This window comes from Notolepis coatsorum, assembly GCF_963971535.1.
Source record: "Notolepis coatsorum genome assembly, chromosome: 20".
NCBI lineage: Eukaryota > Metazoa > Chordata > Actinopteri > Aulopiformes > Paralepididae > Notolepis > Notolepis coatsorum.
The window spans coordinates 37,311,523-37,328,779 of record NC_140184.1 but is presented as its reverse complement, the minus strand read 5'-3'; the positions used below and the strand labels follow the sequence as shown (position 1 = coordinate 37,328,779).

Genomic DNA, 17,257 nt, shown 5'->3' with positions numbered 1-17,257 from the left:
ATCACATGTCTGCCACTGTGCTCACGCTTGGCTTTTATCAGGCCCAGAGACATGGTCGGCCTTCCGTTCCTTGTTATCGCGGTACCGCTTAGTGGAGGGCGAAGGTTTGCCAGACGCTCTCTCTCACACGAATTGTGGAGATACACATGGCCTTGGTCTGTCGTAGGCTGCCGGGGTGGCGCAGCATGTCGTCCTTTCTGTGTCTGCTCCCCTTCCTTTGGGGACGTCTGTCGTGTGGGCTGGGTTGGATGGCGGCTCTCTCAGGTTGTGTCCGTAGCTCTTTGGCGGCGTCCCTCGTGGGCCCTCTGTTGCCGTGGGTCGCCCTGGTCTCTGGGTTGTGTTCCTCCTTGCCTGGTCCTGCCGTCGTTCGTGGTTCAGGTCACGCGTCGTCTCACTCGTCCTGTCCTCTCACCAATTTATGATCTGAGGATGATGAAAACTGCCTTAGAAAACCTCCTCACATAAATGATTCAATGCCTTTCTGCTAAAGAAGAAAATCATTTAGGGTTAATTCAATTCATAGTTTTTCATTGTGTAATACCATTATGCATGTTCTTTATTTTACTTACCATTGAGTCGATGCATCTTCGTACTAACCTGTCCTTAACGGTGTTTGGGTCGTGACCTCTCTGGTTCTCTTTGCAATTTTCTCGCCGCTCTGTAAGCATAGAGAAAAACACACAACAAAAACCTCTAGGCAGCCAGGTATTTTGCATGGAATATACTCATTCATTGGCTCGTCTATCTAAGTAGTATTAATTAATTTTACCTCTAATACACCAAGAATAAATCTACCTCTAACTAACCTTACTGTCATGCATTTATCCTAATAAAACTAACCTACACTGTAGCACTCGACACTTTGATGGACGTTGTTACTCAGCTGATAGAGTTGTGCCCTTCCTGATGTCCTGTTGCACAGAACCTGTGCGTCGCTTTGGATAAAAGTGTCAGCTAAATGATTAATGTTGTTGATAATCATTGTGTACCTCTTGGTGGTTTGATATTTGCAGTCATAGAAATGTATTAGTTTGTTAAAAGAAGAGTCATGCATGTTATTAGTTAGTGGAAAAAATAGAGTTGTGAGTGAAAAGTGAGTAATTTCCTGACTGCATTCATCAAGTACCAATGAAGGGGGGATGTTTGTTTTTAAAACATTTCATTCAATGCATTCAATGCATTTTGTGGTTCCCTGTTATCTATTGTCAGGTGAGTCCACCAAGCGTGTGGTCAGAGTGCAGGCATTTGCATTGCTTTGTCTCACTCATGCCATACCCCTTGGGTTTCAAGTGCCCACTCTGAATAGCTTTGTTTCTGTAAAATAAAATTTACATGTGGGTGTTTGGATGCAGATTTGTTTTAACTGGTCAATCGATTGTCTTTCAGCTCCACACCATCTTCGGTTGAATCTTATGTTGACATGCAAATTTTTTTGGAGTTTCTGTCTTTTGTGATACAATTTGGGTGTAGACCTGCACTGTTCTGCATCTCGCCTCAGAGCCAGACTGTAAATACAAACACATGTTAATTTTTCACTCCTAAGACCATTTTTGAGTGTGTTCTCTTTGATTTTGAGTTCAAACACACATCATCTAGTCTTCATCTATATAAGGTCTAATCGCTTATACTGGGAGTAAGTGTGTGTTACTCATAAATTGTGTTGTGTTCAGTTATGATGCATGATTTTTTATGGTACCCTGTATCAAAACAATAGAGACGTGGGAGTTAAAACATACACTGTTTTTAAAATAGAAATGATTTGTTGAATAAACATAGCATGTTTGCCTTATCACTAGCCTTGTGCACATTTCTAAGATATAGAAACCTATTTATGAGGAGCGAGCCTGCCTGCGTGCCCACAGATACATTTACACATCTGAAACAGGCATTGAGTTTAGCTTTCTGTGACATATAACGTGTACAGTAATGAAAAACAATCACTCAAGCGATATGGGATAGCTGTAATTTACTGCAAATGAGAAGATAGTTATGTCATGCATCTACATTAGGACTTCAAAACAATCACTCAAGCAATATGGGATAGCTGTAATTCACTGCAAATGAAAAGATAGTTATGTCATGCATCATCAAGGTTTGTTTCATACTCACCGGAAAAAGCTGTTGTGTTCACGTTGGATCCTCACAGTTCAGTTCAGTTATTGAATAACCATATTAACTTACCCCCTTTTGTGTTTATGTGTATCTTTAATCGAATAGTGGTCCTTGAGGCTGTATCACGCTACGTGTCGTCAATGCAATGCTCGGCTCGTTTCTCCGGTGGTCTGGGACAATGCAACTTTGGAAACACTCTTTTGCATCTCGCTACAGTAACTCAATACTTTCTAATAGCAGCGCGTAAATACACGTCACTTGTGCATATGTGAAACGTAAACAAACAGAAACGATAAAACTATAATTCCCTCTGTATAACATTAACTCGTCGCCAAATGCTCGGCGCGCTATCAGCCGGTTTCATAACTCAATAAAGCACCGCGGCGGGTTCTAATACTGTGCACATACAAACGAAACGTAAACAGACAAACAAACTTTGTTTACTATCTGAGTGTGCTGCTTCTGAAAGTCACGTGACTACGTCACAGCCAGGCATGAGAAAGGGAGCGCTGGATTTGTGAAAAACTCCCTCTTCCTAAACCACACGCTATCAGTCGTACCACAGTAATGGCAAAACGGGAGGAGCCTACAGTAAAAACAAACGCCCTTCATCCCAATCCACCCACACCGGATTTCTTTTAACCAAAAAATGTATTATATATTATCGGAGCTATCAATAATGTTATCGGGTTTATCGGGATGACGTCATAATTGCTGATATCGGCCCGATAATTATCGTGCATCCCTAGAACCAACTGAGAAAGTGTGTAAATCACTAATAGAACAAAAACAACAAACTGTGTGTGTGTGTGCGCGTTTGTAGTGCTCCTTGAATGAGATCATCACAACACACACACCATTGCATTAATCAGGAGGACAAGAAACTCTGCATACCTTTGTTTCACAATGAAAAGTGCTTTATAAATAAAATGAATTATTATTATTGTAAATAACCCCATGAAAGGTTTATTATTTGTATGGGTAATTACCCGCTTCATATTTGTGATGTTACTGGTTTCAGGGTGTGCCTAAAGTGATCAATGTGTTGGGCCGTTTATAGAGATCTATGCCAATTAATGTTTATGTATATCCGGGACTTTTCTTATAAGAATTGAGATGCCTACTACGGTATTTGTATATGTGACCTTTATTTTGAAAACCGTGTTGCGACGCAACCTTGTTTAAGTTTGCGCTTTTGACAGTGAAATGTTCAGTTCAACTTAGCTCGAAGGAAATACTCTAATCAAAAAGGTTTAATTGACCCATATGAGGACTTTGATTGTTTATAGAAGAGGAATGTAATGTAAAACTATGCAAAACGAGAAATAAACAGTGATTTTTCCAGCAGTAAGTTGCAAGCCACTTTCATACGGGGAACCGTGACAATTATTAGTATTATCTTATTTGCATATTGTCTCATTATTAGATAGATAGATAGATAGGTTGATACGTTATTGTCCCCGGAGGGAAATTTAAGTAGACAGTATTTAAGTATTGAAAAACGTCCTAATAGTGGGCTACTCACCTAATGTATGGCTGAACGTTAGAAGTGTGTCCCCGTCAATCATCACTGCCAGATCCGACTTAATTTAATCGGCTATGGTGTGAGGTTTTGGTCTTTTTGCTCTCCAGGATCTTTTGTGGAGAATTGCTGTGGAGAACCTGATTCCCTGTTCGGAGCTGCGCCTCGTTATCTGCCCGCTTCTCGCGTTGCGCTCTGGTGAGTTTTTGGGAAACTGTCTTTTGGATTATCAGTTTTTTGTGTGTTTGGTGAACACCGAAGAGATCCCGTTTTTGTTTGTACTGGACTCACCAATTCTTGTGTTAGATTAACACTGAAGATACCGTATTGTTTTTTCTCTGGACTCAGCTAACTTATGTGTGGTACACCGAAGATCAAGTCACTTGGATTTATACTGGACCAGTCACCTCTCTGCCTCTGTGTGTACGTTGGGCTAACTCTGATTTCTCTCTCTCTCCGTTTCCACCGGGAGTGAAAGCTGGGAGTATCTGCAGAGCCGCTTCAACGTCACTTGCCTATTTCTCACCACCACCTACTGGGAGTATCTGCAGAGCCGCTACATCTTCTCATGCCAGATCCCCGTTTGTTCTATTGCTGTACTTCATTCCATCTTGTGACTCTGTAAATAAATACACCCTTGCTTTGGCTAACTCTGAACTTCCTCTCTGTGCCGTTGCGTTTGAGGTCGGTTACAAACCCTAACATATGGTCTCTTATCATCTCTCCACATCGGACGTGGTGGTCATAAGATGGACCCGCTCCGTTTTTCTTGCAGAGCAAAATTAGCAGCTTAAACTTATTGAAAGGAAGTTCTTCTTTGGCGATGCCACATTCCGTTTCGATTCGATTGTTCGCTAGGAATTATGGGATTTGGTGTTGGATGTATGGACTCTACGCAGACGGGGACATGGTATTTAATCACACGATAGACTACAACTACCAAGTAGAATAGTGTGGCCCAGATTCACTTCACAGTACACGCAAATATTATCGCACGGGGGGCTACGCAGTAAATGCATTCATCGCCGACAGATTTTTTCATAGCACCGCAACATTATGTCGCACTGTACAGCCCTGGTTGTAGGCTAATGTTTTAAAAAAGTTGTATCCAATTTGTATGGATTAATTTAGGAGTGAAATGCGAATGAAGGGTTGAAAGAAATCACTACTTGCAAGGTTGCCCCCAAATATTATTTACCACTCGCACGGGCCAAATTAAAGGGCAATTTGCGATAACCTCGTCGCAGTGTACAGCCCTGCCAAAGATTATCTAATTGATACAAATTAATAGATACTTATGAGGATATCTGTACTGTATGTGCTTATGTATCATGTACTATATAAATACATGGTTCCCAAAGTTTTCAAGGCGCGACCCCCGAAATAACGTGTCAGAGAGGCTTAGAGGCTATACAGTTTCACTATTAATCAGGTTTTAATCTGTTTCGCATCAAATGCATTCATCAAAACGTCAAAGGCTTGCAATTGCTCATTCATTTTCTCAAGTCACATCCACGTCATCAAATCCGTCAAACAGCGCATCTCCTCAAACATTTTAATCCCAGTTACAATATCACAATAACGTGTGAGTGACACAATTCAACAATCCACATATTCAGATTTGTCGTAATTCATATCCACAATCCACGCATGAAGATGCTTAAATTTATGCTTGAATGAAACACAATCCTGGCGCAAATACGTCCACAGCCGAGAATATGAAACTAATCAGAGCCAAACGCCCAATAGGTTTCAATCATTAAAAACATCCCAGTGGGATTCACATTTGCAATGCTCCGATGTTATTAAAATAACCACATGGTGTGTATATCGCACCTCGCGAGCGCCGTATATATGACGTGCATTATTTAGAACAAAAAGTAAATCCATAGGCTGAATATGATTTATTATCAGCATTTTAGGTATATTATTTTACATTTCAAAAGCCCCCTTCAGAAAAACTAAGCACAAAAACATAATTCAGACTGGTATAATGGGATCTAGACTGAGAATTATTTCAGGAAGGGAGCTGGCATTTCTTTGCGAGGGCGTGGCCATGGTTTATCCAGCTAACTGAACTAAACCCTGCCCTCGACCAGGTTCAAACTTTTTGATCTGTTGCCATAGTGATTTAGAAAATCGCACGTCGGGGAACCGAAAGGTCTAGTTTAAGTCAAGTTATCCTGAAAATTATCCGGCTAACTCAGTTAGCCAGGTACGAGGAACAGGGCCCTGGTGGTACTAAATCCAGATTTAATTCTGGGATTGGAAAGAGGAGATTTGGCCAGATTCATAGATGTATGACTTGACTTGAGTTTTTCCACGTCCGGTCAATGTTAGCATGGTGTTATTTTCCATCTTATATAGATGGAATTTTCTTTTTTTATAATAATAATCATTTATATTCTCCTTTGGTTCATTACAATTTACTCAAGCATAGTAATAGACACACTACTAAATACCAAGAACATGCAAATGTACAGTTCCTTGAGCTGTACTGTATTGTACCCATTCTGCAATCTGTTAATAACATTTTCAATCAATCAATCAATCAATCAATGCATGGTGTTGGAAAGAGCCTATCTAGATATACATTACATACTTGGTGTTGGAAAGAGCCTATCTAGATATACATTACATACATGGTGTTGGAAAGAGCCTATCTAGATATACATTACATACTAGTGTTGTCACGATACTGGAATTTCGACTTCGATACGATACCTTGAAAAGTATCGATACTTCGATACCATTTCGATATCAAAAACCCTTTTAAAACCCTTTGTTTATCTTTAGATCACACATTTAAAAATAACTGTTCATCTCACTTCAATCATTTTAATTGCAGATGCAGAACATGGTATTTTCCCAAGCAGACAGATGTAAGGAACTGTAATCTGTGTTGCATGTACCTGACAAACTGAACTGTTTGTATTACAGTTAGTAACAGTTTCGATTTTTATTTAAAGATAACAAGAGCGAGCGAGAGAGAGAGAGAGAGAGAGAGAGAGAGAGAGAGAGAGAGGCTATGCTCTGAGCATTTTAGTAACGTTACATTTTCAACAAGATTGCTGCTATTTAAACACTTCATGGAAACGGGGTAACGTTAACCTTATGTCGACTGTAGTATTGTATGACCTCGACATAACGTTTAAACGTTAACGTTACTCCGTTTCCATGCAGTAATTGTAAAAGTGGCCAGCTAAGCTAACGGAGCTAACGGCTAGCAGTAGCTAGCTCTAACGTTACAACGAATCAGCTGTTGATATTATGCGCCATCAGTAGACAACGTATCATGTATTAAACTAGAGTTAATGGTTTAATGCTTCAGTCACAGTGACGTTGAAAGAGCAGCTGTCACGAACCTCTCATTTCTTTATGGAGATCCTCGTTGGCACTGCTCTAACACCGCTTGCAAATAGCATTGGGGCAGCTTTAGCTTGTCCTTCGTTGTTTACTCAAACCCGAAGTACCTCCAAACAGCACTTCTGCTGTTTTCTTTATCCACAAGCACAAGTTGCGGAGGCTCTGCATCTTCAGCTAAAATGTTTGTTTACTAACTGAAGACGGCTCTGTGAGGGGGAGGGCTGGACTCGGAGCAGGCGGAGGGGCAAGCGTGCTCTGAACAGCGCGTCAACAACTTGAGGTAGAACACTCGCCAGCTGGTACCGATTTCGGTATTTCGGGAAATGAGTATCGAAACCATTTTAAATATTCAGTATCGATATGTATCGATACTTCGATATTTTTGACAACACTATTACATACATGGTGTTGGAAAGACCCTATCTAGATATACATTACATACATGGTGTTGGAAGGAGCCTATCTAGATATACATAACATACATGGTGTTGGAAAGAGCCTATCTAGATATACATTACATACATGGTGTTGGAAAGAGCCTATCTAGATATACATAACATACATGGTGTTGGAAAGAGCCTATCTAGATATGCATTACATACATGGTGTTGGAAGGAGCCTATCTAGATATACATAACATACATGGTGTTGGAAAGAGCCTATCTACATGTAGATATACATAACAGACATGGTGTTGAAGAAGAAAAGAAAACACCTAAAAGTTCCCCTTCATGGTTGTGATGTCAGACCCTTTACATGACTGCACAGACCGAAATCTGCTTAGTTTGCATCATAATCCAAGGTCTGGTTTGACTGTGTGGCTTTGGGAAAGCAAGTATTCATTCCAAAGATTCCAATCCAGTTATTGTCCGAGAAGATTTTTTTTTTTTTATTTTTTTTGTTGATCTTTTTCCCCCTCCATTTTCCTCTGATTTTTTCTCCCATCCCAATGTTAGTCGTATGCCAATTCCCAATCCCCTTCCTGGTCGCTGCGCACTTACCCCCCACAGTCAGATCATCTGGGAGAGTTGAGGCTATCACATGCTTCCTCCGACATACGTCCAGCCAATCAACCGCTTCTTTTCACCTGGCAGCGCGGATCCTCCCTGAGAGGGCGTAGCGTGTGGAAGGATCACACTATCCCACTCAGGTCCTATCCGCGCTTAGCAGGCGCCCCGACCGAACTGTAAGAGTCGCTGTTTACAACGACCCGGACCCACCCTGCCAGCTTCTCCCACCCTCTAATACAGCCAATTGTATTAGTGTGAACGGCCAGCCAAGCTGGTGACAACCCCCGGAGCTGTGAGCTGGATTCGAACAGGCGAATCCAGCTCACAGCTCCGGGGTTGGTGACGAACGCAATCTCCGCTACGCCACCTAACCGCCCCCGAGAAGATTTGATTAATATTTGTGAACATGAGCTACTCTCTTCCAAAGCCAGAAATTTGAGAAGTGAGACTCAAGAATAGAATAGAATAGAATAGAATAGAATAGAATAGAAACACTTTTATTATCCAGAGGGAAATTTGACACTGCAAATCGCTCAACATTTAAACATTTAGACAGAACAGGTCACGAATAAGAATAGCAAAACAAATCAAATCAAATTGCCTAAGATAAGAGTAGAATAAAATAGAATAAATACAGTAAATAAATACAGTAAAAATATACTGAGGTCTACAGTAGGTGTAGTATTGCACGGTGTTGTTTCAAAACTAAGAGTCCAGGAAGATGGCAACTGTCACTCTGTGCTCAGTGATGCAGTGAGGCAACGTGTGATGTCTAACGTGTGAGGTATAACGTGTGATGTCTAACGTGTGAGGTATAACGTGTGATGTCTAACGTGTGAGGTATAACGTGTGAGGTATAACGTGTGAGGTATAACGTGTGAGGTATAACGTGTGAGGTATAACGTCTGGAGCTGCTCCATAGACAATAATAATAATAATAATAATTTCTTGGATTTGTATAGCGCCTTTCAGGAAACCCAAGGCGCTTACCAGTCGTTTATAAATGTGGTGAAGAGGTGAGATTTGAGTCCAGGGATGTAGCACTGCGGATGTTTGGAGGGAGGGAGTTCCAGAGGGTGGGTGCAGAAACAGAGAAGGCTCTGGGACCGACTAGTGTGCAGGTTGGTGGTGTGGGGATGGAGAGGAGACCGGAGTCAGAGGACCGCAGCCTCCAGTGTGGGATGTAGGGATGGAGGAGGGGGGAGAAGGATAGGGAGGATAGGGAGGAGGGAGGAGGTCAGCAATGAATGGGAAACTGATTTTGTGGACCCACAGAATGTTTGCTTTATTTTTTTTATATCCAAATGAGCTTTATTTTATCGTGTTCTTGGTTCTGAAACAGAACATTCCCCCGGGTGCTCTCAATGTCACCTTTACCAGCAATTCATTATCTATGGAATAGCTTCAGACTTTATACCTGATGACATCAAACATTTAAAATTTAGCACTCTCATTTCTGGATATAGGTGAGAATTGTTTATGTTCACAAATATATTTGGACTGTCTTAAACCATAGTAATAATATGTAAGAACAGGGAAAATGGGCGTAGTTCCTCTTTAATAATAATATAATAATAACTTTATTTGTATAGCACTTTTCATACAGAGGTTGCAGTTCAAAGTGCTTCACAACAGTAAAAAATACAGGCATAAGCGGGCATAAAAAGATAGCAGGTAGCAAGGTATGGCAAATCACAGTGTTTCACATTAGGATCTAGCATCCCAATAGGCTCTCCGCTTACAGTTTTCAGTAACACAAATAGTAAAAATTGTTTAAAATGATTCAGTTTAAAAATAGTCAAAAAATTATAAAATAGAACGGACATAAAAAATACAGGCATGAGCGAGCATAGCAAGGTATGGCAAATCACAGTGTTTCACATTAGGATCTAGCATCCTAATAGGCTCTCTATTCAGTAATACAAATAATCACAGTGTTTCACATTTGGATCTAGCAAATAATAAAAATAGTTTAAAATGATTCAGTTTAAAAATAGTCATCAGTAAGAAGTAAAAAGTGCAATAACCGACACATGAATTTGATAGGCAGTGTATACGAGTAGGCAGGGTAAGAATAGTGCAGGTAAATACAAGTTGCGCCAGGATATCCCTGATGTTTCCTCTTGCCACTAGGTGGTAGCAGATATCTATCAGTGAAATGCCTGAGCAAAGAGATAGGTTTTAAGCTGTCTTTTAAAGATGTCTAGCGAGTTGGCTTCCCTGATGTTTTGGGGTAGTTTGTTCCATAGTTTTGGGGCATAGTTGATAAAGGCTGCATTACCGATCCTCTTTTGACTGCTTCTGGGAGCCTCTAGTAGTCCAGCAGCTGATGATCGCAGTGTTCTTGCTGGTGTGTAATTTATTAGAGTGTTGGCGATGTAGCTAGGTCCCTGTCCATTTAGAGCTTTGTATGTAAGGAGAAGGACCTTAAAGTCAATTCTAAATGTTACGGGAAGCCAGTGTAAAGCAGCTAAGACTGGACTAATGTGCTCTCTCCTTTTGGTTCTAGTTAGCAGTCGGGCTGCAGAGTTTTGGATTAGCTGAAGCCTCTCTGTGGTTTTCTTAGGGAGACCTGTGAAAAGTGCATTACAGTAGTCTAACCGGCTAGATATGAATGCATGAATTAGCTTCTCAGCATCGTTCTGATTAATAAATGGTCGTACTTTTGCTATATTTCTGAGATGGAAGAACGATGTTTTCGTCACTTTGCTAATATGAGAATTGAAGTTCAGTTCTGAATCTATGATAACCCCAAGACTAGTGACCTCAGATTTGATCCAAGGGGTTAGTCCCCCCATGTTCTTTATTAATGTTTCTTTTTTAGTTTTGGAGCCGATAATTATAATTTCAGTTTTGTTCTCGTTTAGTTTCAGGAAGTTCTTACTCATCCATTTATGTATTGCCAGTAAGCAGTCTGTAATGGAGCTAATCGCTGTATCATTTGGTTCAGCAGATATGTACAGTTGTGTATCATCCGCATAGCTATGGAAATCTACATTATGTTCTCTGATGATATCACCCAGCGGTAACATGTAAAGGGAGAAGAGTAAAGGACCTAAGCAACTCCCTTGTGCAACTCCATAATTGTTGTTGTATATATCAGACATGTGATCTCCTAGTTTAACATAGAATTTCCTCCCTCTGATGTATGTTTTAAACCAGCCCAGCACATGTTCTGAGAAACCGACATGGTTTTCAAGACGATCGATTAGAATATCGTGATCGATTGTATCAAATGCTGCACTGAGATCTAACAGGATAAGGATGGAGATCTTATTCTCGTCAGAGTTTAGTCTGAGGTCACTGATTATTTTGGTGAGGGCAGTTTCAGTGCTATGATATTTTCTGAATCCTGACTGAAATTCTTCTAAGATGTTGTTTTCTTCAAGAAAGGAATTTATTTGAACTGAAACTATCTTTTCAAGTACTTTACTAATGAATGGTAGGTTGGATATTGGACGATAATTTGCCATTTCATTACTATCCAAGTTAGGTTTTTTTAGTAATGGCTTTACAACTGCTGTTTTAAAGGCATCTGGAAAAATACCAGTCCTAAGGGAAGTGTTTATGATATCTAGCACAGGGCTTGAAACACTAAACACCCGTTTGAAGAAAGCTGTAGGTATAGGGTCAATGTCTGAGGTGGAGGAGTTACATTCTGAGACAGTTTTGCAGAGTACATCTAATGTGATGCATGTGAAACTTCTCATGGTTACATTGCGCGGTTTGCCGCAATCAGCTTTATTTCCATCATGAGTAATGCTGGCCCTGATCAAGGTTATTTTGTTGTTAAAGAATAGTGCAAGTTCTTCACACTTAACCGTTGATGACTGAGGAGGTGTAGGGGCAGTGTTGTTGAGTAGTACATTAATAGTGGAAAAAAGTATTCTGGAGTTTCCAGCATTTTCTGTAATGATTTTAGAGAAGTAATCTTTCCTTGCTAAGCGGATGGTTTTATTATAAGCAGTTAAAGCATCTTTGTATATATCACAGCATATGGTGGTTTTTGTTTTTCTCCATTTTCGCTCCGCTGCACGACATTTCCTTTTTTCTTTGTTGACCGTATTATAGTTCAACCAGGGCGAGGCTCTAGTTTTCTTCTTTTTCGTTTTTAATGGGGCGACAGAATTTAATATAGATGACATTGCATCATTGAGATTTTCTACCATTTCATTTAGAGAGCTGTCATGATTGTGTGGTTCATGTAGTCTGATAAGATCAATGAACTTTGATTCAGCCTTGTCGTTTAGGAGCCTCTTTTTAACTATGATTTCTTTTTTTGTTTTAGTAAGGGTTATTTGAGTATCAAAAAATATACAGTGATGGTCGGAGAGAGGTAATTCAGTTATTGAGATATTTGTTATGCTTAGCCCAGTTGTTGTTATAACTAAGTCTAGTGTATTCCCAAGCCTGTGAGTTGCATTTGTTATATGCTGTATTAGGTCAAAGCTATCCAGTAGATTTTTTAGTTCTATAGTTTTGGAGTCTGTTTTCTTATTAAAATGGATGTTCAAGTCTCCATTTAGGATCACCTTATCATATCCGGTAACACATAGTGAGATCAGTTCAGAGAGCTCCTGTATAAATATTGGTGAGTGTCTAGGCGGGCGGTATATTGTGACAATAATAGTTGATTCTGTTTTGAGTTCAATGGCAAGATATTCCATTGACATGAACTCGCCTAGTTCTGTGATTCTAAACAAGAGTTTTGAGGAGAAGATTGCTGCAACTCCTCCGCCCCTTTTATTTTTTCTGGGTATTTGAAAAAAGTTATAGTCTGGTGGACAAGCTTCTATCATTATTGATGTAGCTGTGTCATTATTTAGCCATGTCTCTACTAGGCAGATGCAATCTAAGTTATTTTCTTTAATCAGATCATTTACTAAGAATGTTTTATTATTCAGTGATCTGACATTTAGGAAAGCTAATTTTATTTGTTGGACTTCTTTAGAGGAGGTCTGCTTTGGCTTGACCTTGATGGCCCTGAGGTTAATAGCAGGTAAACGCATTGATGGCTTATATTTTTCACCATGCCATTGGCTGGTTATGATTACCAGTATGTTTTGAGAGATGGCATGGCAATTGTGCTATACTGCACCGTACTGACTGTACTGTGCTTTCGGGGACATTTGATCAGACGAGATGGCCTTGTGTGATATGGGGGGGGGGGGGGGGGGGGGGACGCCTTGTGCTGCTAATGTGTAATATGTAAGAACAGGGAAAATGGGCGTAGTTCCTCTTTAATGACGAGGGTCTGACTCCATTGGTTGCTTTCATTCACTGCACCAAAGTTGTGTTCCTCTCTCATGAACGATGACTCATTCTGATGTTTATATTAGTTTCCTGTTGAAATAGAATGATCCCAGCTCATAAAATCGCATCATGCATTTTCCTAATGCCTACATCTACGTCTTTTCAAAACCTTGCACTAATGATATTGTGTGACTAGAAAGTGTCACACAAGTGTCACTGTATATCAGCTATGTCAGCTGACATACTATACATGATATAACACATGTTTAATGTTGTGTGTGGCAGTGTGATTTAGTGTTATTATTATATCAGGTCATGTTCTGGCACCATATCACAGATAATGTGTTGGTGCTTTAAATAAACCCCACACTCCTGCATGGAACTGTTGTGGTAATATGGCCAGTTGATACTAAATCCTTAGCATTTCAGGGGCTTGAGCGGGGGGGGGGGGGGAGGGGGGGGGGGGTGAGGATCTTCATGCAGCAACTTTGTTAATCCCAATGTATTCCTACTTATTTTAATTTCTATGCTCCTAATCCAGGTTAAGCAACATGTTTAGTTTTGTTTCAGCATCAGAGATAAATCCTTAAGTAACTCTATGGGACAGGGTAGGGTCAAAAACATTGCAGAAGTCAATTATACCTTTCTCAAAGCACTATAACAGGAGTATGGTAATTCAAACCATTGGTTATTTGCACTATTTAATTTAATCTACAGTATTCTACACAGTCATTTGGAGCCAAGCATAGTCACAGCTAGCCCCTTTCGTGACTGTGATGCACGCCAAGTTTTTTACGGGAACACAGTCCCGTATTTTTGTGTGAAACCCTCGTGCAACTGTGAGTACCTTTGAAATTTATCTGTGATACACTAATGAACCGTTTGTCCAAAACCAGTCCATCATGGTGAATATTGCTTGCGTTCCTATTGATGAGCAAGTGACTGTGTTATCACAGCCAAAACTGTGCATCACAGTCACGAAAGGGGCTAAGTCACAGCTGAATCTCAACGAAGATACTAGGGGAAAGTAGAATGATTCAATCCAACTGTTCGAGTCATTACCAATTATTCAGGCATTTATTTTTTTTTATACAAGTGTATACAAATATGACTTGACTGACTCAGTCAGCAATAACTGTACATTTTAGATTAGAACCTTATTAGAACAGCATTATATTAAGAAAACGACCAAAAAAATAACACATTCATTTGAATTCATATTGATACATTTTTTAAGTCAACGCAGTTGTGTCACTACATTCATATTGATGTATCATAATGCATGGATTATGTTTTACACCCATTCACTGCAAAAAGGCTGGAAAGAGACCTGACAATAAGGTCCACAGTCTTCCCAGAAATGTCATAGTGATTAAGTAGTAAGAGTATGAAGCCAAATGATCAAACACTGTGTCACTGTCCAAATACTGAAGAAGCCCACTGTATTTATGGACACACTCTGTTACATCTATCTCTCGCAATATTTGCACTCTCTCTAGTCAGCATGGTGGCCAAACTATGTTTTACAACTTTATTTTTTGCCAGTAAAGTTATGAATATTGAGTATTATATATATTTAAAAAAAAATTGGCATCACTACAGTTATTGTGTCTTCTCTGGTAAATCGTGTCTTTTTACTTTACAAAGCAGATGTTACTTGAAATGTATAAGACTGCAGGTTTCAACTTCAAGGGTTTAATCTAGAGACACACAGTAGGCTATGTTTTTTGTAATTGCCTTGTGCCTGGTGTTGCTATATGATTGCCCACAGAATGTCTGCAACTCCTCAGAGACGATGTGGAAATCCTCAAATTATTGAGGTGGAGAATGATGCACCAGCTGCTCTGGTTAAAGAAGACTCCAACAGTCTGCATCTTAAGACACTGAGCAGAAATTCTGGGGGAACATTTTGTGTAATAACTTGTTATGCAAATGAGTGGTGTGGTTCATCAATCAACCCATGGCGATGTGTCTTATTCAAAAAGTTTGATCAGTACTAATAGTGTTGACCTTAATATTTAAAATTAAATGATTTCTGAGGCAAATATCCCACTCTTGATTTATTCCAAAATATCTGCAATGTTTTCATCAATAAACAGCAGCAGACCAGGCTACAGACCTCCCCCTGGTACAGCTTGGCCCTTGGCATCTCAGGTTAATGTACTGGAACAAGGAGAATAGTTTGGCTTAAACCTTAACTGTGGACAAGAGGGTGCCAAGGACCCTATAACTCTATCTTAATGACCCAGCTCGGGCAATCGTTATCAATAATGGCATGCGTTGCAGATATGTTGGCCAGGAGGGAATGAGCGGGACAGCAGTATCAGTTTAGCCCACATGGGATGTAACTGCAAAAAAAAAAAAAAAAAAAAAAAACAACACACACACCGGATCACTTCCTCTGCAATGATGATGGCTCTGTATCAATTTCCTGTTTTTTTTCTTTTCTTCTTTCTGTTGCAGCGCTGCCAGGTAGGAGGCAAATTAGAGAATCCTCACGTCCCAGGGAAATGGCAAAGAACAAGCAAAAATTGTGACCAGTCATCTTCAGGACAAACGGACACTGAAAAGCAAAAAGTACACAATGCCAAGAGTGGACTCAACATGTGGACATCAAAGCTCGACTGGATATTGTATGACATCACAAGTGGAGCCTTGGGGTTTAAAGTGCTAAACGGTTAAGACTGGAGTTGTCAAATGAGTAAGTCATGGCCCAAAAAACGATTGCCTTAATTATTACACATATACCTAGTGATGCTACTTAGAGACTTATCCAAGTACAAAGATGTTTTCTTTATGTGTGAAAACCAGTGTCTTGTAAGGAACAGATGTGAATATTTTAATATGAGAACAATGTTTGGTTGTAATATTGACATGTTTTAGTTGGGTCTGCTTAGTAGGTGTCATTGGTTTCTAAATGGTGGAGTTTTGCTCTCTGCTGATGTGCAGCCAGTAGTATGACAGTATCTATTTTTATCTTGTTTCGTATTGTCAACCAAACAAGGCTGGCCTGAGTTGCTCACTCAAATGCTGGCCACACAGTCTCTTAATTCACATTATGTCATAACACATGAAAAACCTCAAATTCAGAAGGTGTGAAGCGAGAAGGGAGAGGAACAGGAGAGGCATCTGGACAAACGGATTCAACACAACACATATAAATGAGAATTTATTCTTATCAACATCCATTACACTAAAGCAAAGATGTCAGGACACATACATACATACTTACCATGCTCACTTTTTATCTAAGAAAACAGCGGGTTGAAATCCCCTGGATGTTTCACACCCAATAATAATCTAAGGATTCAAAATACCTTGTGTTTTTCTCTCAGATGCAAATTTTACTTCAGTTCCAAATACATAAGAGCTGACCAGCTGCGTTGTTGACACGTCTCGACTTTAGAGTTAACTGTATGCAAAGTAACATGGACGTGTGTTCTATATTTTTTTAAACCTAGCCTTGATAATTACATAACCAAAGGTGAAACCCTGATTTTATTGTATGTTGTTGACACTTCTGGAAAATGTTGTGACATAGATGCACACTGAATAGAACAAAAAATGTAAATACGCAGACGTTTATACTTGTGTGTCCTACGTTGTGTTGCAAATAGTAATTTCAGACTTTTTATTTAAATTCTATATATTTTTTTTATACTTTATTTGACTGTTATGACCATCATCCATAATCATGTGGATTTGGTTAGTTTTCACAGACACATGTGAAAAGTATGTTGTGAACGCTGTTCCAAAATTCTCCATGCTTTTGTCTTTTGGCAGTAGGGGCTTTTATTTATTTATTTCTTTTTTATACTGTATATAAACTGCCCATAGAAAATCCACCCATTCTGTTGTTTGTCTCTTACTAAAACATGATTATATAGATTGCTTGGCACTGGCACAACCTTCTAAGACAAGCATTTGATTCTGAATATTTACAACACACAACCAACAGCCAATAAGAATCAGCCCCCTGCTGGGCTTTAATGTT

At 39.7% G+C, this 17,257-nt stretch overlaps 1 protein-coding gene across 1 annotated transcript in view; it reads left to right on the top strand.

The window, feature by feature from the left end:
* Positions 1-17,046, top strand: part of kcna4 (potassium voltage-gated channel, shaker-related subfamily, member 4) — a gene marked incomplete at its 5' end in the record, with an annotated part of 175,705 nt that extends 158,659 nt beyond the window's left edge. Inside the window, one exon of the mRNA XM_084337715.1 lies at positions 15,727-17,046. The remainder of the gene's footprint in view (positions 1-15,726) is intronic.
* Positions 17,047-17,257: the final 211 nt, after the last annotated feature.